We start from the raw sequence: 24,263 nt of genomic DNA, 5'->3' as shown, positions 1-24,263 counted from the left end.
AGAGTGGGCATCCTTGTCTCGTCCCTGATCTTAGAGGGAAGGCTCTCAGTTTTTCCCCATTGAGGATGATGCTTGCTGTAGTCTTGTGGTGGATGGCTTTAATTATGTTGAGGAAGGTCCCCTCTGTACCCATTTTGGCTACGGTTGTCATCATAAAGGGGTCTGGATCTTGTTAAATGCTTTCTCTGCATCTATTGATATAATCATATGCTTTTATCTTTTCTTTTGTTGATATGATGGATTATGTTGATTGATTTCCGAATGTTAAACCATCCTTGCATACCTGGGATGAATCCTACTTGGTCATGGTGTATGATCTTTTTGATGAGTAGTTGGATTCTATTTGCTAGTAGTTTGTTGAGGACCTTTGCATCTGTGTTCATCAGGGATATCGGCCTGTAATTCTCTTTCTTTGTGGTATCTCTGTCTGCTTTTGGTATCAGTGTGATATTTGCTTCGTAGAAACTGTTCGGAAGTGTTTTTGATATTTTAATTTCATGGAAAAGCTTAGAGAGGATTGGGAGTAAGTCCTCTTTAAAGATCTGGAAGAATACACTAGTGAATCCATCCGGGCCAGGACTTTTGTGCTTGGGGAGACTTTTTGTTACCATTTCAATTTCCTTGATGGTGATAGGTCTGTTCAGGTATTCCAGGTCTTATTGGTTCAGCCTTGGGAGTCTGTAGGATTCTAGGAATTTATCCATTTCCTCAAGGTTTTGATGTTCCATGGCATAAAGCTTCTCAAAGTACTCCCTGAGGATCCTTTGAATTTCTGTAGTTTCTGTTGCAATGACCACCTTTTCATTTCTGATTCGGTTTATTAGGGTTTTCTCTCTCCCTTTCTTTGTGAATTTTCCTAGAGCCTTATCGATCTTGATAATTTTCTCAAAGAACCTGCTCTTTGTTTTATTGATCTTTCGGATTGTTTTTTGGGTTTCCATCTGGTTAATCTCTGCTCTGAGTTTTATTATTTCCTTTTCCCTTGTTCAGGTTGTGCTCCTTGTTTTGGTCCTTCTCCACACTCTTAAGCTGTGAGGTGAGGTTACTTATGTGTGCTTCCTCCTCCTTCCTGAGGAATGCTTGTAGAGCTATAAACTTTCCTCTTAACACAGCTTTTGCTGTGTCCCATAAGTTTTGGTAACTCGTGTTCTCATTTTCATTCGTTTCTAGGAATCTTTTGATTTCCTCTTTGATTTCCTGTATAATCCACTCGTTGTTCAATAGCGCACTGTTTAATTTCCAGGTGCTTGATTTAGTTTTCTGTTTTTGTGTGTGATTTACTTCTAATTTCAACCATTATGGTCTGAGAAGATTGTTGATACAATCTCTATCTTCTTAATTTTATGGAGGCATGTTTTGTGGCTCAGCATGTGGCCTATCTTGGAGAATATTCCATGTACGCTTGTATTCACCCCATGTATTCAGCTTTTTGTGGATGAAGTGTCCTTTATATATCTACTAAGTCCCTTTCTTCCATTGTTTCCCTCAAATGAAGTATGTCCTTGCTAACCTTGAGTCTGGTTAATCTATCAAGAGGTAACAAAGCGGTGTTGAAGTCTCCCACTAGTATTGTGTTGCTATTGATGTCTTTTTCCAAATCTATGAGTAGCTGTTTTAAGTACTTTGCTGGTCTCTCATTAGGTGCATATACATTTATTATTGTAAGTTCTTCCTGTTGTACAGATCCTTTGATCAATAAGAAATGGCCTTCACTGTCTCTTATGACCTTCTTCACTCTGAAATCGATGTGGTCTGATATTAGGATGGCTACCCCAGCTTTTTTATGGGAGCTGTTTTCCTGTAGGATTGTTTTTCAGCCTTTGACTCTGAGTCTGTGTTTGCTTTGACTATTGATATGTGTTTCTTGCAGGCAGCAGAAAGTTGGGTTCAATTTTCTAATCCATCCTGCCACTCTATGTCTTTTAATTGGTGCGTTTAGCCCATTGACATTGAGACAAATTATTGTTATAGGATATTGTCCCATTGTTCTGTTGAAATTTGGTGTATTTGAGGGGCCTTTCTTGCCTTAAAGTAGCCCATTTAGTTGTTCTTGTAACCATGGTTTTGAGTCTATGAAGTTCCTGAGCTGTTGTTTTTCTGTGAAACTGTGTGTTGTTCCTTCTATTATGAATGAGAGTCTCGCTGGGTAAAGTATCTTCGGGGAGGCATTTATTTCATTGAATTTTTTCACTATGTCCCACCACTGTTTTCGGGCCATGAGGGTTTCATCAGAAAAATCAGCTGTGAATTTTAAGGATGCTCCTTTGTAAGAGATTTCTTTCTTCAATCTTGCTGCTTTCAGAATTTTGTCTCTATCTAAGGTTTTGGTCATTTTGATCAGAATGTGTCTTGGGGTACTTTTATTCGGATTTCTACTAGGTGGTACCCTTCGGGCCTCCTGAATGCAGTCACAAGTTTTCTTCAGCTCTGGAAATGTTGTAGCAATGATGTCTTTGACAGTTTCTTCTTCATCAAGGTTTTCTTCCTGTCCCTCTGGGACTCCAATAATTCTTATGTTACCCCTCTTGGCTTCATCACGATCTTCTCTTGCCATCTGTTCCCGAATTGTGAGTCTCTTTTCCATTTTCTGCTCTTTTCTGGAGAGTCTCTGAACTTCATCTTCGAGCTCACTGATTCTGTTCTCAGCAGCTGTTACTCTGCTGCTGAGGCCTTCCACTGAGCTTTTCAATTCGCCTACAAGATTTTTCAGGTCTGACATTTCCGATTGCATTTTCCTCATTTCTGCCTTCAAATCCTCTTGTCTTCTATTGGCATTGCTTTCCATTGTTTCTTTTAGTTCCCTAAGCATCCTAAGTAGATCCCTTCTGAATTCCTTGTCAGAGAGGTTGTCTAACACTACAGTACTGTTGGTTTCCTCTGGGCTAGACTCTTCAATAAGAAAGTTTGGTGGGCTTTTGCGTTGCTTTACCATTGTGACAAGTGTGGTTTAGTCCTTCACGTTCACTGTTACTATTCTGCTTGATATGCAGTGTGAGTTAAGATAGGCTTATAAGTTATTGGCTACTGTGTTTTTAGTGGTTGAGCTAAACTAGAAAAGTTTCCATCTAAGAAGGTAGCTTATGGTTCCTAGGGCATATGTAGTGGGAAAATACGTGGCCGTGGATCCGGAAAGAGTTCCTGGCACTGGGCGAGGAGTTGGGAACGTCTCCTGGTTGGAATGAGGAGCCGTTCAGCTTTGTTGCCCAGAGCTGGGCCTCCGTGCCCATCCCGCACAGATCAGGGGAGAAAACCGGCTCTTTAGGAGATGGATCTAGCTGTGCATGCCCAGAGAGGGTCCCGGGTCCTTTGGGGCGGGCTGTACCTAGTTGGAATTGGAGCCGTTCAGCTTTGTTGCCCAGAGCTGGGCCTCCATGCCGTCCCACCAAAAATTAATTCTTTTTGAAAGATGTAGGTCACTTTCAAGAAAACCCAGAAGATTAAAATTAAGTAAGTTATATGCACTTCACTGATTGAAAACAAGGAAAGTCAATTTCCAGAGCTAATATCTAGGAATTTAATTTGATTACTCTTATTACTACAATTAGATACTATTGCTTGAGGCAAGTAGCTTAATCTGTAAAGAAGATGAAAAATTTAAATTCATATAAATTTTCTTATCTTCATGATTGCCACACCTTGCATTTTCCCTATAGTTACACTTATTCATGAACAAGAGTCAGATATCTGTGCTTTTAAAAACTCCTGGGGGAATGAGGATAAGTGAGATGGAAGAGGGGTTTGGAATGTGCTGGGTAGACCAAGCATTAATTTTAATTGGCTCAAATACTAATGTTACAGACAAATGTCCTAAAAGAAGGAAGAAGACAGTTAGATGTAAAACTTTTATTTACCATCAGGTGATATGTAGCAAGTAGTGTACTTTCTTTGATCTTTAATGTACTTATCCATAAAGAGAGATCATTTTTGCTTTCTCACAGGGCAGTTATGGTAAAGATCTACTTTACATGTGAGACACACTTTGTCTGCAGCTTGCTTTCCTCAGATACGGGGAATGAGTCGGTAGAATATCTAACTTTTGATAAAAGTCTAATTTTTTTCCTTGATTTATTCAAAATGCAAAAGCCAATGGTTATGGAACACTGACACTGTAATGGGACTACATACTCTTAACTATCAACATATGAAATCAAGTAATTGTTGCTTGAATTCACCCTCTGACCTTAAATAAATCTACATTTGGTCAAATATACAGAGACATATGGAGACATCAATATAAGTGGAGAAGACAGCCTTCTCAATGTATGTGATTCCAATCTTGGAAACTAATCATTGAAAAAAATATTTAAAACTATGTAATTGAAGTCTATTTGAGAGATGAAATAAAGCTCTACAGATCCATTTTCAATTAGCATACACATGTTCTGGTAAATTTGTTCATTAGTATTATAGAACTATAATGGAAACAAAGTCACACCCCCTCCCGTTGTTCATTGATTTGCTCGAGCGAACCCAGTAACGTCTCCATCATGAGACTTGTTGTTACTGTGTTTGGCATATCGAATGCATCATGGGTAGCTTGCCAGGCTCTGCCATGCTGGCGAGATACTCTCGGTGGCTTGCCGGGCTTTCCGAGAGGGGTGGAGGAATCGAACCGGATCTGCCATGTTAGCCGCTTGTAAGGCAAACACCCTAATGCTGTGCTATGGCTCCAGCACAATGGAAACAAAAGAGTAAAATTAACAAGAGGTACTGAAAAGAAAAGATTTTGAATAGATTCTTATGTCAGGAGTAGAGAGAACAAGCAGAAGACTTGAGTGAAAGTAGTGTGAGGTGAAGTTGTTGGAGAAATTTAGAGGAAATACAAAACGAACACCTGTGACAATAAACTATGGAGTTTAAATTGAATGTCATGAGCAAATGGGAGTTACTAAATGTGATATTTATACCTGCAGGTGACTTCTCTAATTAGCAAATCTCTACACAACTCAGGAATCAAAATTTCAGCTTACCCTGAATGAGTTTAAATTAACCTACTTTTAATAGTATTAAGCGTATATAAAACTCATCCCCAGATATTTAAATATAAATAAAACTCATTTTATCAATACTGATTGCTACAGGTAATTCAGTGAATAATTAATGCATATATGATTCCTAACGGCAATGGAGAAGATTATCCATGACTTCTACTCAAATCTCTTCGATAGCCATGTCCACTTGCCGACATACCAAATTCCACAGGATGGGTATGTTGTTCCCAACGTTCTCCCTTCCGAAATCCGACACGCCATTTCGTCAGTAAAGAAGCAAACAGCACCCGGCCCAGACAAGGTCAGACCTGAACACCTGAAGAACCTGCCGTCAGCACTCATCAATACACTGGCTCGGCTCTTCACTCGCTACCTGTCTGAATGCAAGGTTCCATCTCAATGGAAAACCAGCAGGACCGTACTACTGTTCAAGAAGGGAGACATCCATGACATTGGCAACTATCGCCCGATCTGCCTATTGTCTGTCATCTACAAGTTGTTCACTCGAGTCATCCTGAATAGGATTGGCAGAACACTAGATGAAGGACAACCATGTGAGCAAGCAGGGTTCCGCAAAGGATTCAGCACCATCGACCATATCCACACGATAACCAAGCTCATTGAGGTTTCTCGGGAGTTCAAGATGCCGCTCTGCTTAACGTTCATTGATTTAAAGAAGGCCTTTGATTCTGTTGAGACGGAAGCGGTCATTGAAGCCCTAGCCAATCAGGGCATTCAAGCCCAATACATCAGGATCCTCCGTGAGCTGTATTGCGGATTCACTACCAGGATCTCACCATTCTACAAAGAAGTGATCGTTGATGTCAAGAAAGGGGTGCGGCAGGGTGATACCATTTCACCAAAACTCTTCAGTGCCACCCTTGAGAACATCATGCGACGACTGGAATGGGAAGGAATGGGAGTGAAGATAGATGGTCGGCAACTACACCACCTCCGCTTTGCTGATGACATTGTTTTAATAACACCAAACATCAGCCAAGCGGCACAAATGCTGGCCGACTTTGACCGTGAGTGTGGAAAGGTAGGACTACAGCTGAATCTTACGAAGACAATGTTTATGAGAAACAGCCTTGTTCCTGACGCCCCATTTGCTCTCAATGGAACGACCATCTCCGAATGCAACAGCTATGTGTACCTAGGTCGAGAGGTCAACATGACAAATGACCTGGCACCCGAGCTGCGCAGGAGGAAGAGAGCGGCTTGGAACGCCTTCAAGAACGTCGAAGAAATAGCTAAGAGGACGAAGAACCTCCGGCTCCGGGCACATCTCTTTGATTCCACTGTTCTTCCTGCATTAACATATGCCTCAGAGACCTGGGCCCTACGCAAACAAGATGAGAACGCCATTCAGGTCTCCCAAAGAAGAATAGAAAGAGCTAAGCTTGGAATATCACGTTTCACTCAAATGAGAGAACGAATCCGGAGTTCTGACATCCGTCGACGATCAAGGATCAGGGACGCTGTCTCATTTGCCAAGGTGTCGAAAATCAGATGGGCTGGTCATGTAATGAGATTTAAAGATGACCGTTGGACTAGAGCTGTTACTGATTGGATTCCACGGGATGTCAAGAGACCGCGTGGCCGCCCACCTACCAGATGGTCAGACTTCTTTGTCAAGATCATGAACGATCGGTTTGAGGCCCTCCATGTTCCCGGAGCGAAGAGATGCCATTGGGCTACACTAGCACGCGACAGGGACAAATGGAGACGTTACTGGCGCCCGCTCGAGCAAATCGACGACTAACGGAAAGTTAAGTGATAAGTGATTAAGTGAAAGAGTAATTCACAAAATTTTTAAAATCTAAAATCGATTTTGTGGAAGTAAAATCAGAATATGGTCTTTAGCTTATATTATATTGAGTTTTTTCACAACTTCTTTAAAGAGATATAATTGAAATTAAAGGTGTTAATGCATCTTTTGATGTTTATTTTTGTAACATAATGTACGAATTAACTTTTTCTACCATTTGGGGTGCTTGGTAGTGCTGAGACTGAACACTGGAACTTGTTAGACTATTTAGATTTAAACAGTGTAACACATATATAATTTTTATAATTTTGGTGTCTATGAAGCCACACCTGAGAGTGTTTGGTGAGTCTAATCCTAACATACTGCATAGGGGTTGTTCTCCAGTGATGCAGAGGAGACCGGATGAACAATCACTCATATGCTTCCTTACACTACTAGGCATATTTTAGGAACTAGTCAATCCTCAACATGACCATATATATAAGTTACTAGTTTATTTAATTCAACTTATTCTCTACTACTCTTTTTCCCACTAACTGGAGGTTAAAACTTATTGTTTGACGTTATAGCCATGATATTAATCAAGTCAACATTAGATCTCTTCAGAACATAATTTCAATTCATGACTAGTTTTTTGTCAGCGATATTCAAATGACTCATGGCACACAGAGTAAGAAGATTGCTGTTTTTAACTAGGATTAAGGTATTTTAACATATCAGAGATTAAGGTATTTTAACATATCATACTTATAGAGTTTGTAAAAGTATTAGCATAATGAATTTTCATGAATATTAACTATTCAGATAGGGCACTAATAGATGATTCTAAATGAGATGTTTTTGGATTGGATCTATCAGTAAAATTGAGAGCTGTTTTAATATAGGACTGTTATAGGTAGGTTGCTGAAAACATAGGGGAAGTGTGATTGAATTCTTTTACCAAAGAGGTATGAAATTTTCAAACTTTTTGTGTCACAAGGATATGTTTGTCAAATGAGAACTTTAGCCACCCTAGGAAAGTGACCATATGTACCATGACACAAAGTGTTCTATAAGATCTAAAACAGCATATAACCCTTACCCTTAATATTATCGTTAGCCCTTTTATTTTACCCAGGTTATTATACTATCCCAACTTTATTACAAAAAGTAGACAACCCCAAAGCAGACTTCTTATCTGAAAATTTAGTCAGAGTTCACATTGTTAATATCAAATTCACTTGGAAGAAAAGAGATCAAAAGAGCTCCAAAAAGATTTTTGTTCATCGAGTACATGTATTAATCTTTTACTCTTTAAGTTCCATGGAGCATATATGAGACACACCAAGTTATACCCTATTTTCTCATTCATATATTTCACCTACTTAATAAAATGATTTATGTGTAATATCACATATTTTGAAGTTTCAAAATATGTGACAATTATCTATAACTAAAGCACTTGAAAGTGACAACTGAGATTTCTCAAAAATGTTGTCAACATTTAACAACTATTTGATACTTTACTCATTAATTTGAGAATTACGTCAAGAAAAGACTATCTTAAAACCAAGCACTTCAACTCAAGCTATACTATGCCAGAAAAATAAACACATAAAAAGTCAAGGAAAAATAACTGGAGTTAAAAATATATAGCTGAACCACAGGAATATATGGATTAAGGATTTAGTGGGACATTGAAAGCTGTCTTCAAATACATGAAAAGCTGTCATGTGAAAGATGGATTAGACTTGTAGTGTAGAGCTCTAGAGAGCAGAACTAATACCTCACATGGGTAGCTTTAGGGAAGTAGATTTTATACCTAATAAGAGAAAGTATTTTTCAGTTATCAGAGCAATAAAGTTGAGGACTACTTTTTTGAGTTAGTAAATGTCCAGATTCTTTTAGGAAAACCTGAATACTTCAATTATCATAAATTTTGATAAATTTCTCATTTTAATGGAAAAGTCAAGCAGTTGTTCTAAGTTATTAAAACCATAAAGTTTTGTATAAGTCCAAAAATCATGCTAAATTTTTAAGTACTAAAAGTTTAGTTTTATGAGACAGAAGAGGGACTGAACTGTTTTGCACAGGTTTTTAGTAACCTGTGCTTTTAAGGCCAACAATTTTTCAGTTCCTGATAAAATGTTTATTTTTTTATAATTTATTATTTTTTTGTGGGGGGACATATCCAATGTTGCTCAGGGTTACTCCTGGCTCTCTGCCTAGTAATCACTCTTGGCAGTGTTCACTGCACATTATGGGATGCTTGGGATCAAACTTAGGTAGTCCATGTGCAAGGCAAACACCCTACCCACTGCATTATCTCTCCAGCCCATTGATATTTGTTTTTATAAATGTAATGTAAGGTACTGGAGAGATAGTACAGGGGTTAAGGAAGGAGTCTTGTATGTGGCCTACTCCAAGTTGTATCCTCAACTCAGTATATGATACCATGAGCATTTCCAGGAGCTTTCCCTAAGCACAAAGCTTTAATAATAAGTCCTGACCACCTGCAGGTATGGCCCAAATTTAAAATATTGCAGTAACAATAGCACAGCGGTAGGGCGTTTGCCTTACACGCAGCCAACATGGCGACCCGAGTTCGATTTCTCTGCCCCTCTCAGAGAGCCCGGCAAGCTACCGAGAGTATCTCACCCGCACGGCAGAGCCTGGCAAGTTCCCCGTGATATATTCGATATGCCAAACACAGTAACAACAAAGTCTCCAATGGACGTTACTGGGCCCACTCGAGCAAATCGATGATCAACGGGAGGGCCTTTACTTTACTTTTAATATTGAATAGGGCCGACAAGATATTTCAATGGTTCCTAGTGCATAATTTGAATACTAGAAAGTTACATTTGATCCCTGACCTTGCATAATGCCCTTGAACATTGCCCAGAGTTACTTCAAGCATTATCTTTTGAGTTCTGCTAGGTGTTGATTCTGTGTGTATGTCTAAAGTATTTTGTATAAATATGATATATACTGTATTAAGTAATTAAACATTGTTTATGCCTGTGTGTGAAATCAAAGTGACCCTAAAGCTAATGGTATTTAATTTCATGTTATGTGATTTTACATGCATACTTATATAAATATTCTTTTCTGTGTACACAAAATCTAATGAAGCCCTAGGAATATAAATAGAAAAGAACAGAAAAAAATTTTAAAGAAGGATTTAAGTGATTGATATTAGAATGAATAATGGTAGATAACATAATATGGAGACACTCAGGACTTAATTCTTATGCTTAGCACAGACAGATGAGGATAAAAAAATAAGAGTGACCATGATCAAAAGAAATGGAATGACATGATTGTTATCATCACCTTATTATCTTAACATTTCTAATAAAGCAGGGAAGGTCTAGAGAAAGAGTATGACAATCTTACAGATAATAAATTATATGGAGTATTTCAGAATTGAAGCCACGCATTTTTTAATGCTGAAATTACAATTTATTATACTTGCAGTGTATTGTAAACAAGATATTTACCTGTTATGTTGCAGATTTTTATTTATCATAATTGAAGGATGGCTATTTTATCAATAATAATTCTACAAAATATCTTCCCTATATTTATTTATATTTTATAAAATTTGTCAGATGCATCCCTATAAGTCCCGGTTCAATAGAAGATACATATTTTTTTTATCAACTAACATTAAAAAGGCATACAGAGGGTTTTAGCTAGAAATTAAATATAGGCTCTCTAGAAATTAGGGGGCGCTCTGGAGTTGTGTGACAGAAATTATTTTCATAAAATTAAAGAAGAAAGGAAGGTGCCAAGGACAAACACTGTTAATATATGATATCCCCACATAAAAATCATATTATATTTTCCAAGAGGTATATACATATAATTGTTTTTCTTTTTGTTTTGGGGTCATAGTGTCTGTGTTCAGAGCTTTAGTCTTGGGTCTGTACTCAGAGATCAGTACTTAAGGTACTCAGGTTCCACATGGGTTTCCCAGGATGTAAACCAGGTCAGCTACTTGTGGGGCAAGCTTCTGACCAGATGTGCTGTTTCACTCACTTCCTAGAATTGCTCATTTTTGTATTGAAATTATTAGTCTTGGGTCTAACAAATTAGTCACACACTTAATATACAATGGAAGTGAATTTGTGACTCAATGTGACTCATTATTGTTGAAAAAACAAGGCAAAAATAAAGTTGATATCTAGTTAGATATTTTAATTTGTAAAAAAAGTTGAGGAATATAAAGAGAAGTCTTACAAATTTCAGTTTTTTATTGATCAGGTCTTATAGAAATATTTCTGTGAGAATGAATAAAAAATATGCAGAATTAAGGAGAAGGCTAGAAAGTCAGATGAGGATGCTGGAGTTGGGAAGAGTAATAAATCATCTGGAATATTTTGCCTTTGCTTGAAAGTTTTCTGAAATATTTTATACTGTCCAAAACAATATCCTCTTAGTTGGAAGAAATGAGAATAAATCAAACTCTTTTGTTAGTTTGATATGACACCACTGATACCAGAGATTTTATGTGGGAATGCTAAATGTCAGTTTATATGAAGGCCATGATTGATGAGGTTCAAGCTATTAGATTTAGATGAAAAATGATTTGTGGAAGGAATGTATTTATGTAATTTTCCAAGTACAATGAGTTCAAATTTAACATTATATGTGAAGTTCAAATATTGTAACTATAAATTTTAAAAAAACTTTTAGTAGTACAAAGAATCACTCACATCTGCTTATACTTATTATGAAACCCCTGGTAAGCAAATTTAAAAAAATGTTCTAATTTTTCTACTTAAGAAAGAAAAAGGCAAATGTATTTATTAATACATTTCTTCCCTTTTTCTTGCTTCACTCCCCATTTTTCTTTATTCAAACAATTATATAAATCATGCATATTTATAGAAATAAACTAGTTATGCAGATAAATTTTTGAAAGTAAAGTTTGAAAGTTCGGTATATATACCAATACTTTCCCCAGTGGAAAACTTCATATTTACTTAAATATTTCCAGACAGTAAAATATTTTTCAGGTAATTGCATATATTTTTCAAAATATTTGAAATTATTAGCAAAATATATAATGTTCTAGATGAGAAAATTAAACATTATGCTACATTTTCTTAAAAATAATGATTAAATTGAGGCTGAAGAGATAGTGGGTAAGGTACTTCACTTGCATGTGACTGAACTGGGTTCTATCTCCAGCACCTGATATAGTCTCTTGAACCCACCAGGAGTAATTCCTGAGTGCAGAGCCATGAACATTGTCAGGGTATGCCCTCCCCCCCAAAAAAAAGGGTTGGGAGGAGTATGAGAGAGGGAGTGAGGGAAATAGTAAGAGAGCCAGTGAGAGAGATGAGAGAAAGATACACACACACACACACACACACACACACACACACACACATTAAACTGATTTTGACAGTTTTCTCTTCAATGACATAGAGACAGGCAAATGACTTATTTTAACTCTAGTTTTCTTGCTCTGAGGTGGTGTGCAGAGTAAGAAGACCCAGGGAACTGGAAGACCCCTTCTCAGCTAAGGTGCCCACTGAGCATCTAGGCTGAGAGGATCCCTGTAGTTTCAGAAATGTGCCAGAAGTTGAACTGTAATCCTGCCCCAGCACCAACGTGGCCCCTTCCCTATAGGTCAAGCGGCAGTGGGTGGGTGACCTCCGCAGGGTGGCTGATGCTCATTCAGCCGCTGTTATTTTCTTCCTTTCCCAGTGCTTCAGATTCACATATCAACCTCTGTTAGGTAATTCTTGTAAGGACAGCCTGACTGTCCCGAACACATTAGGCCAATAGTTCACTAGCCTATTCCAATCAAAATACTCATAAAATTCACCAAAATAACGATGAACACAAGAATCTGAACAAGCCAAATGTAAAAAAAAAAAAAAATGAACAAAAAAACTATATTTTTCTCATAAATTCTTTAATTTTATATATTGCCATAGTGATTCGAGAGGCATATTTCTTAAAAAAAAATAACATAGTTAAAACTGATTATCAGAGAATACTACAAATGTTATTTTTAAAATTCTAGCTCCTATGTAACACTCGACTTTCAAGTATTTGGCATCTTACACCTCACAATTATTGTGGGATTTTTGTTTTGCTTTTTTTTAAGTACGTTTTGAGTCATTCTCACCAGTGCTGGGGCTTACTCCCAGTTTCTTAATTTAGGGATCACTCCTGGCACTTCTTGGGAGGACCTATATTGGCTCCAGGGAATTTAACTGGGGTTGGCTAGGTGAAAGGCAAATGTCTTAAACCTTCTGTGATCTTTGCAGACCCACAACAATTTTTGACTAAAGAGAGTCTAATAAAATTATTCTAAAAATACAGCTAATATATAAAGCACTGAGTGGACAAACTAAAAATAAGCATTGGAATTTTCCAATTTATTTTAATTGAGACCTCCATTTGCCTCGATAATGACAACTAAGACTTTCACAATTTTCTTAAGTAGAAGTAGAGACAGACAGAAGTAGAGAAGTAGAGACAGTATATATATATATATCCACAGTTATCCACCTGTGGATATGCTCTCAGTAACTTCTAGAGATTCACAAAAGCTGCTGACAAATATTTAAAGTATGTAATAAGTCATTTTTATATTCTTTTTGAAATCAAAGTGTCTCTCCTTCATTTTTTCATTTGAAATGGTAGTAGTTGTCACCTGTTATTAGTACTACATTAAAACAATCTGATACACACACGGTCCTCGCGTTGTTCATCGATTTGCTGGAGCGGGCCCAGTAACGTGTCCATCATGAGACTTGTTGTTACTGTGTTTGGCATATCGAATATTGAAATACGTCACGGTAGCTTGCCAGGCTCTGCGATGTGGGAGAGATACTCTCAGTAGCTTTCTGGGCTCTCCGAGAGGGGTGGAGGAATCGAACTTGAGGCCACTTGTAAGGCAAATGCCCTATGGCTATGCTATTCCTTCAGACCAAAAACAATCTAAACATTTTATTTAATCTCACAAACAACAAAATATTAGAAAACATTATAAAGTTCTCTTTACAGAGGCAATATAATTTGGCAACAATTACAGCATGGAAATTCACAGTAAAATCAAACTTTCTCTGATTTTTATATGCAGACAGCAATTCAGCACAGTGTCTTAGACAAAGTGCTATGTGAGGTTTCCTTGATATATACCTTCTTTCCATTTCATCCTTAGAGAACAATTCCCTCCCCTATTTGCAAATGTGTTATGTGGCATCGCCTTCCTTCGACTTTCCAATAGACCTCTATAACCCAGGCCAGTAAAACTCTTGATGTATTTAGTTTACTAAGCAAAAAATGAATTACCGACATTCCAAAAGTTTAAATTCAAGAGAAATCTGTAGGTAGAGTATTCCATTTTCAGATAATATGAAGCATAATATTACATCTGATGTTGTATGTTTTGTTATTCCCAGAAATGATGACTCAAAAATCTGCAAGCTGTGTATTTAGATAAAATTAATATTTCTCAAACTGACAGCGGCTGTAATGGAAATAATAATAAATGTACTATTCCCAAATGTGCTGGCACTCTACCAGTGGAAGATAAGGCTGAGTAAAACTGTTTCTTGTCATATCCTTTATGAAGAAAAATGCTCAGAATTTCAAAACAGTTTTCTTACATATTTTGTAAATATGGCAAAATGCATCTAACATTTTTTTCAGAACTAGAGAAATTTGGATGAAAAAACCCTGGAAATGGACTATATCTTTGTCAACCTTTTGGTAGAGAAGAAGATACTAATAAACAACCAAAATTATATTTGTATATCAGGTTGTTTTAGAATAAAATTTGCCAAAAATAACCTTTTTAAAATCCATACATCTTTTTTGCAGGTATATAACTTTAAAAAATTTAGAATATGTTTCATTTTATTCTAATGCATTTTAGTCTCTGAATTGGCTTTTGTTATCCTGATTACAATGGGCCTTGAGATTTTTCTATTTTAATCTATTTTTGCTGGGATCCTTCTGGTCTCTTTACTGACATAACTGCATTTACCAACTCTGGGAAATTTTATCTATGATTTCTTTAACTAATGGTACTTTATCAAACATACCTTCCTATTTTTTTAGACTCAGATGAACCTGATACTTTTTCTCTTACACCCATCCCATAGATCTCTTGTGTGGTGTTCATCTTTTCAAAATTTCTCCCATCTTCTATTATTATGGAGAGATTTTTCTGAATTTTATCATCGGGTTTCTTGATCTTTTCCTCAGCTTCTCTTTTACTTCCTATAGATTAATTTGGGTTTTTATATCACCTGCCACATTTTTCATTTCTGTCACTTCTAAATGTATTTTTTTTTCATTTCTGCCCTCATGCTTCTGTACTTTGCTAAATTCCTGAGCCATTATTTCTCTGAGTTCATGAACATCTTCAACATAATATCACTGAAGTCGTTTTTTGAGAGCTTACATAGGTTATTCATACTGGTAGATCCATCTGTGCTATTATTTCACTTCGTTGAGTTTAGTGATCTTCTTTGTGGCTTCACTATTGTATCAGATGTTCTTCTATGTGCTGCAGAATATTGTAGTTAGACTGCTGAAAGTCTCTGATGGATAAGGCTGAGCAATGCTTCACTCAGTGACAGTAGGTACATGTGAACAATGTGAGGTGTGATGGATATAACTGATGCTGTCTTGCTTAGGAGATGTAAATCTGGACCTCCTGAGGTGCCAAAGAGTGTATGGAGGCTGATGGACCCAGATGGAAGGGAGAGGAATTCACTTCTAAATCCAAAAACTATTCCAGGATATCAGCTAGAAATTTAATCTCACCTGTAAGATTGGAGGAGCATGAAGAAGGTTTGAGATATGGAGGTAGACTTGCTACATTGCTCTGAACACTTTATATTTTGTCTGTCATGCTATTTTCTGTACACAAATTTACTGCACTCAATCACCATCAAGGTGCCATATGCCCCCACAATGTCCTTAAGCGAATTCTAGCCCTAGGTAAAACTTTTCCCCTGGCTTTCTTCTTCATAGTGATTCAGAGTCCATTTTCAATTATTTAACTTTAGCCACTTTTATTTTAATTTATATATATTCTTTGGGTTTTCAAGTTGTTTCCTGACTTCAAAAATATCTTTTTATGCTACTTAATCTCAAGCCAGAACCAATCACTATTCCAGAAACTTCTTAATGTGCATTCTTCCCAATATTTACACATTAGTTGGACCTCAAAACTTACAGATCTCACTTCATTCCATACCACAGGAAATTGGGAAAATTTGGGGTTTCAAGACACTGTGGTCTTAAATGACACTGGTTAAATATTTTGACATTTATAAATATTTATGATAACTTGCATTCAAACAAATATCTCATCTAGTACTTTTCCTGTGGAAATAAAAAATCAAAATATAATACAATTTTCTTCCTCATATATCTACCTCTGTCATTTTCTATTCTATATTCATTACTTCATCCATGATATCCTGCTGAAATAAATACTTACTTCCCATAACTCAAGTGATAACATTCAAACAATGAAACACATTGGAAAAAAGCCCTGAAAAAACACATACCAAATATTTTTAATATTATATTGCATGATATATTTTCCTTTGTTATTACAAAAATAGCTTATGTCACATCAGCTTTGCCTGATGATGAGTGAAGTGCTCACACTGATTTGTGGATGCCAATTGTATGAATCTCTAACTTCATATTCAGAGACAACATGGAGGTAGTAGTAGGTAGTAGAGCTCAATTTATAAGTATAATCTCCTCAAGAATATTTGCATATTATGAAATAATTGTCATGTTATAGCTTATATTAGAGATAAGCAAAATATATTTTCATTGGTCTATGTTAATATATATTTCCAGAGCACCTCTTTAAATACAGTATAATTTGACTTCATCTAATATGACCTGCTGTGAATTGTCTTTGGTCATTACTTTTTTCTTATATTTCCAGTTATTGGTTCTCTTATCAAGTAGACTATTTCCTCTGTTTCCTACTGTAACTTTTAGTAATTGCTGTTATTTCCAGAGGAAGGAGGATTTCTTATAAATGTTTCATAGTATTTATTGATATTTTAGTTTATTTAATTCAAATACATAAACTTTTTTTTCTGGCCATGCAGTTGGATTTAATTGACTAGATTATATATTCTTTTTTTCAGCTGTCAAAAGGTATAGTAGAAATCGATTTTCATCAAAAAACAAACCTTTTTAGAAAGTGGTGTTTTTCCACGTGAACAAATTAACCAACGTTGAATATAATGACTATAATCTGTTTTTTCATACCTAAGTAAGCCAAAACAATTAATTTTGAGTAGTCAAATCTGAGATGTACTAAAAAAATAACTAAACAAATTTGATGTTATAGAATGCCGCAGTTAATATGAGAGTTAAAAGTAAAAGAAGAACAGAACAGCACTGTCTCTCAAACCAAGATCAATTTCAGGGACTTTGTATAATGTGTTGCAATAGTTCTATTAAGCTAACTTTATGGTAGAGAAGGAAGACATACACAAGAGATTTATGGTATATATGTATGAAATTTATAATAAGTGTTTAGATACAAGTATATGTTCTAAAGATCATATTGCTCCTTCTGCTGAAACTAGACAATTTTATTAAGACTTTAATAGGTGTCCCTTTAACATTGCCATCATTTTCAATGTGAAAGGATTTTGCTTACCAATATTATAAGTCAAGTAGACACTGCTACTCAGAAGGAAAAATCAGTTAAAGTTCATAATGTCATTTCATTCATCTTAAATTGCATAGTACTCTATCCAGATATGAGGTTAGCAAAAATGGCCTAGACATTCAGTTTCATCAATCTGCATTAAAATGAAATAAAGAATGAAATAAAGAGCCAGGTTCAAGACACATATTGAGAAATCATTCCAAATAGTAATTTCATTGTGAGTTATAGATGTAATAAAATTCATTGTGCAATTTTTTAAATGTCAAAGAGAGCTTTATAGAATTTTGGACTATCAGATCAAAAAAAGTTTTCTTCTCTAAAATGGCTTCACATCACCGCATTTGAATTGTGTGTGCACATCATTTAAAGATGAATCTATTTAAATGCAAATGTATAATCACAGTGCCCTGAAACCAAATTATATGCAAACAAAGCTAGTTGAAGAAATTGAGTATTTTTTTAATTTTAAAGAGATTTGAGTCCTCATAAAAATGATACTTAGAAAATTTTCAAATACCTTTCCCAGGGTTGTAATTGAATTCAGTGATATACCTATACTATATAGGTGTATTTTGAATAAGTTCTCATGCAGTTATTATGTGTTATACTTCATATTTGCTTCTAACAATATGAAGGCAGTTATGACAAACAATCTTTATATAATTTTAAGGGTGATAAACAGTGAAAAGGAAGTTATTTTAGAACTATAAAATTTAATAACAAAATATGCCAGTCGGGGAGCTGGGCAAAGAAACTGCTTCTGGTATAAAGATATATTCTTCAAAAGCATAAGGTATTTTTCCCATCTTTGCCTATATGTTTGAACATATTGCTTGGAAATATTATAGTTATCTTATGAAAAGGGGAAAGGCCATTATAAGGGTAATAAGATGATAAAATATGAAGATGTCAAATTACTTGTAAAATCACTCTACCAAATTTATTATTCTAGGAGTTCAAAAACCTTGTTTTATATTATACAAGTAATTTTATTTACTAATTCATTTATTTTTAAATTAAATATTTTTTCATGGTTGAGTAGAGCATCCCATCATACTTATCAACTATATTATTATATTATAAAAATTATATTATTTTTAACCTCCTTTAAGTCTTAGGGATATAGTTCAGAGGTAAAATTAAGTGCTTTGGACATGAGACTCTAGGTTAAATATCTGGTATAAAAAAAGTAAAAATAGTGAAGAAAAAATAGTAAAATAGTAAAAATAAATAAAAGAAGAAAAAAGAGGAGTGGAAAGCATGAAACAATTTACAAGAAAAAGAAAAATCAATTTAATAATATGCATTTCCAGGTGGCTATAATGTTTATGCTAGTTTTAACTAAAAAAAAAAAAGAATATAATCCTGAGATATGGGGCCTGCAGAGCTAAGGAAAAAGAAATAACAAGTTCACAGGATTCAGAGGGAGTTGTTTCATCATCATTATAGAGATAAGATTCTCAAAAAGGACATCTTGAAAGATAAACTTGCACACTGGATGATAATCCTCAAACTGCTTTCTTCTAGGTCACAAAAGGGGTAGTTGTGATTACTTCTTGTCATGATTACTTATTCTGTAATCAAAAGGGCAAACTATGTTTCTCAGCTGCTAGAATTTAAATAATTACAGTTTAAAATAATCCACTTGCAGGAGTGAAAATTTTATGAGTGTTTGTTTGGTTTTGGGACCACACCTAGCCCATGCTCACAGTCTGTTCATGACTCTATGTTCTGGACCAAAAGCAGTAAACTGGAGGCACTTCACACAAGATAACACTTTGTCTCCTAAACTATTTCTCCGGACCAGACCAGAACATTTTGAGATCCTTTTAGAGAATCCTGGGGGATAGACTGAGAAAAGTACCTTGGTATTATGAGGCTAGCATACTGAGTAAGGAAACAATCCTAGTTTTGATGATCAGGTTTTGAGGTTTTATTTTCCCTGAATTCTTGTAAAATTTTAACCTAACTATCCCTGCTTTTCTAAAGTTAATCCTCTAAATATTTTTAGTATGAATAATAATTTTTCATATAAGTAATTTGGATTTGTTATATTTATTTTTACAATATAGAAAAATTATTTTAAATTAATCTATTAAACTACAAACATGCAAAAACTAAAATAAACATTCACTGCTTCAAACTGGCAATTTAAGGAGAATTTTATACTATTCAATATTATAACATGTTTAACTTTTTCCATCTTCTTTTAGAATTGTGACCAGTACTAGTTTATAAACTATAGACACCCAAAAAACTCATATTACCATTTTGTCACAATTCAATTTGATCAAAACCAGTACTTCCCTCCTGAAATATTTTACTTAATTCACCATACTTGGTGCTAAACTAACTTTTAACTGTTTTCCCATTACAGACTCATCCTCAATTGCTAAAATTTTTCTCAGTGATAATTTTTTGAAAGAAATGTTCAATGACCCCTAGAAAAATATTCGAACAGGTTAAAATGTTAAGTTCAATTTTTTTTTTGCAATTTTTAACTACCTGAGTCAGCTAAACAAAACTTTATGAATTTGTCCTTGCTAATGAAAAAAATGTATATCATAGGTTTTGCGCTGAAAACAACATTTGTTTAGGCTAATTATATAGGGCATACTAAAACATGTTGTAAATACTAATGTGCAATTTCTTTGATAGTCTAGTTGTTACAAAAGAATGAGAGCAAAAACATCTTTAAGGGAACTCCCTGCCATCAGAGAGAAATGTTCAGGAATGGTTAAACAAAAATTTTGTATGCCTTAAATGATTCTTATATGAAATTCAACTGAGATTTCACGGCATACTGATACTCTCTATAAGGACCATTTTCATATTATTGGCAAGTCTGGTATATTAGGGAAAGTATATCCAATCCAGAAACTTTTAAAGGGAACTGTAATTTTTAAATGTTAACAGATATCACTAGAAATAGTTTAGAATTTGATACATAGGGAAATTTGTTTGCATACTATTATATCCAGTTTTATTTAGGGGGTTTGCCTTGCACATGACCAACCCGGCCAACCCAAGTTCAATTCCTCCGTTCCTCTTGGAGAGCCTGGCAACATACCCGTGATGTATTCAATATGCCAAACACAGTAACAACAGGTCTCACAATGTTACTGGGCCCACTCGAGCAAATCGATGAACAACGGGAGGATAGTGCAGTGCTACAGTGCTTTATTTTTATTATGCTACAGATACTACAGCGGATAAGGCACTAGCCTTACATCCAGCTGACCTGAGTTAGATCCTAGCCCTGCATATGATCAACTAAGCATTCCAGGGTTAATACCTGTCCCCAGCGCCTGTAGTAAGCCCTGGGTACATACAAAACCAAATATATAGATCTATTTCTCAATTTTCTAATATACGTATTAGTTTATTTACATGATTTCCCTCTTAGGCAACAAATAAATCATTACTATTCCTGATTATTTCTAACATGAAACTAGATGTTTTCACTCAATGACACTAATCTAAGCTTCATGACTTTTTTTTAATATTGTTTTTGTGGGGGCCAACCTAGAAGTTTTCAGGGTTACTCCTGGCTCGGCACTCAAAGATCATGCCTGAAGGGCTCAGTGGACCACATGGCATGCCCTGGATCGAACCTGAGTCGGCTGTGTACAAGGTAAATGCCCTCCCTGCTGCAGTTTACTTTGGCTCGTTTCACTTAAACAAATAATACTTTTTTCCTCCATCGCATTCTACCAATATCGAGCAGCAGAGCTCGATATCAAAAAGACTGGCAATAAGAGGTGTGAAGTGGGAACATGGTGAAAAGAAACTTTCATTTACTGTATGTAAAAACTGAAACTCAAGCACAAAATTTGTAAGTCTACAACTGTACCTCATGGTGTTTCACTAATAAAAATTTTTAAAAAAATGCTGCCTGGTTCAGCTTTTATGATAAACAGTGAGGAGACTCCTCAAAGAAACTTGAAAATGTAAGTTCCATATATCTATTGATCCTAATCTTAGGTATCTACCCCAGAAACACAAAAGCATTAACTACCAAGATAGATGCACGAACATATTCAATACAGCACTATTTACAACAGCCAGAAATCTTGAAACAACACAACTATACAACAAATGAGTGGATAAAGCAATTGTGGCAAACAGGTACAATAAAATACTAATCCATCATGTCAAGTGCAGTAAATGAGGAGAAAGATCAGAACTAAATAGTCTCATGCATATATATAATTAAAATATGCAAAAGATGAGGCTGCTAGGATTAAGGGGGGGAGTTAATGAAGGACAGTGGTCAAGGGATGTTGGTATTCTAGTTGAGGGTACAATAGCATTGTAAGTATAAAATAATAATACCATTGTAAACCATGATATATCACTAAAGGTTTAACTGGAATTTTAAAACAAGACTCAGAACAGACAGACTAGCTTTAATTTTTGTTAGTATCATTTAACTAGAACTTTGTCAGAATCTATGATAATGGTCTTAACAGACTTGGTAATGTATCTAGTTCAACTTTATTATGTACATGAAAGCTTAGAAATTACTATTCGTTGGATATTAAACTGTAATTTGAAATAAAATTCCATGTTAGAGTGAAGGAAGAAATGTGGATTCTAAATTCAAAAAACATAGAATTTGTACACTGACTTTTTAATTTAGCCATCAGAAATAATATGGATAAGTTTCTTTTTTTTAATTTCTCTGGCTCTAGCTTTAGTTATGAAATAAAAGTAATAGAAACCATCATAATTTTGGTCAGTATTAAATGAGCTACCATACTAAAGAATGACAGAATGATAAAATGATAAGTTCTAAATAAATTATGATTGTTTTTGTTCATTCCTTCTACCATGTCTGGCGATGCTCAAGACTAACTTCTGACTCTGAACTCAGGCTTCAGTCCTGGCAGCCAGAACTCTGGGGATCATATATGGTCCTGTGGATCAAACCCAAACCAAGATTGGACGCATGCAAGGTAAGTGTCCAACTCATTCTACTTTCTCTCCAATCCCCAATGGTTTATTTACTAATTGAAATGTATGAAAGAGAGAGAGTGAGAGAAAAAAATCAGAGAGAGATATCCTCTAAAGAATTGTGTTTATTGTACATTACTATTCAATTTATTGTAAGGAATATTTAATAAACATTGTTTTTCTTCATTATACATTTGTTTCATAGAGTGCTTGAGATTTTTATTTAATTAGCTTCCTATTCCTGGAAAATTACTTGCATAATAATTAGAATAGACTAGATAAATATATAATATTTAATACAAATATACCATCTAAATCAAATAATATTTGATGAAACTATAAACTATGCTATATTCCACTTTCAAAGTTGATGCAATATGTAAATTCATCATCCAGTAAATAAATTATTGTGATGGAGAGATAGTGTAATTGGTAAAGTGAACATAGAAAACCTATGTTCAATATCTGGGACTTAATATTGTCCCTAAGCCTGCCATGAGTGATAAATCTAAATAAATTATTAGATTATATTTGTCTGAGAGCAGAGCCAGGAATAAATCCTGAGCACAGCCACATGTGGTCCCAAAACCATAAAAAAGGTAGGTCTGTAGGAAAATAAAAATTTTAATGTAACTGGGATATTGTTATATAATTAATATTTGGGTTAAGAAATAAGCAATTATTCTATTTCTAATAATTTAAATTTTAAAACCATATTTGAAGATTGTAGAACTATTTTCTAATATATTAGATGAACATTATAAATACAATTCTGACATTAGAAATTTTTATGACAAAGAAACTTTTAAATACTCTTAAGAAGCAATTTTCAAACTCTTTTAATGATTTCATTCTCAAAAAGTTGCTTTCCCCAGTCACACTGACTATTCTTTGTCATATGTTCCAAAGTCAAGTTTTCAATTGCTATAGCTCTAGGTTCTTATAATAAAACTGTCAACATGCATGTCAATTAATGCCAATTGGGATGTGAACACCTATTCACTAGAAACTGTATTGAAACCACCAACTAATTTCACATAGGCCATTGAACAGTAATGACTTTCCATCACTTACAACCTGAACTACTTTCTAACTAGTGACCCAGAAATGAAAGGGTCTGTATTCCATTATCATTTCCCTGGAAAACATCATTCCCTTGAGTTCACTTACTCCTAAACAGTTCTAAAATGCTTTATTGGATTTAACAGGTTATGTTAGAGGAGACAAAAATAAGAATTTCACAAAAACCATTTTTTTAATCTTTTGATACCTTAAAAAGTATTGAAAGTACAAAACCATTTTTTAATCTTTCAATACTTTAAAAAGTAATAAAAAGTGCTTATTCCTAACTGTGCTCAGGTATGACTCCTGGTGAACTAGGGGGAACCATATGGGGTTCCAGGGATGAAGTTTTCCTTGCTGCAAGGCAAATGCCTCACTTCTTGTACTATCTCTCTCACCTAAAAAATAACTTAATGCCATAGCTATCAAATTAGCACTGTAGCACTGTCCTCCCGTTGTTCATGAATTTGCTCGAGCGGGCCCAGTAACATCTCCATTTTGAGACTTGTTACTGTTTTTGGCATATTGAATATATCATGGGTAGCTTGCCACGCTTTGCCGTGCGGGCAAGATACTCTCGGTAGCTTGCCGGGGTCTCTGAGAGGGGCAGAGGAATCGAACCCAGCTCTGCTGGGCTGGCTGTGCGCAAGGTAAATGCCCAACCACTGTGCTATCGCTCCAGCCCGCTACCAGATTAACATGTATAAATGTCAAGTGTTGATAAAAATGTAGCAAGTTTCTGGACAATGCACATGTCTAAAATTGATATCTTGCTAAACAATATTGTAATCATTTTGGGTACATCCATATTTAT

This window comes from Sorex fumeus, unplaced genomic scaffold (genome assembly GCF_029834395.1).
Source record: "Sorex fumeus unplaced genomic scaffold, SorFum_2.1 ptg000034l, whole genome shotgun sequence".
NCBI lineage: Eukaryota > Metazoa > Chordata > Mammalia > Eulipotyphla > Soricidae > Sorex > Sorex fumeus.
This window is presented reverse-complemented; position numbering follows the sequence as displayed.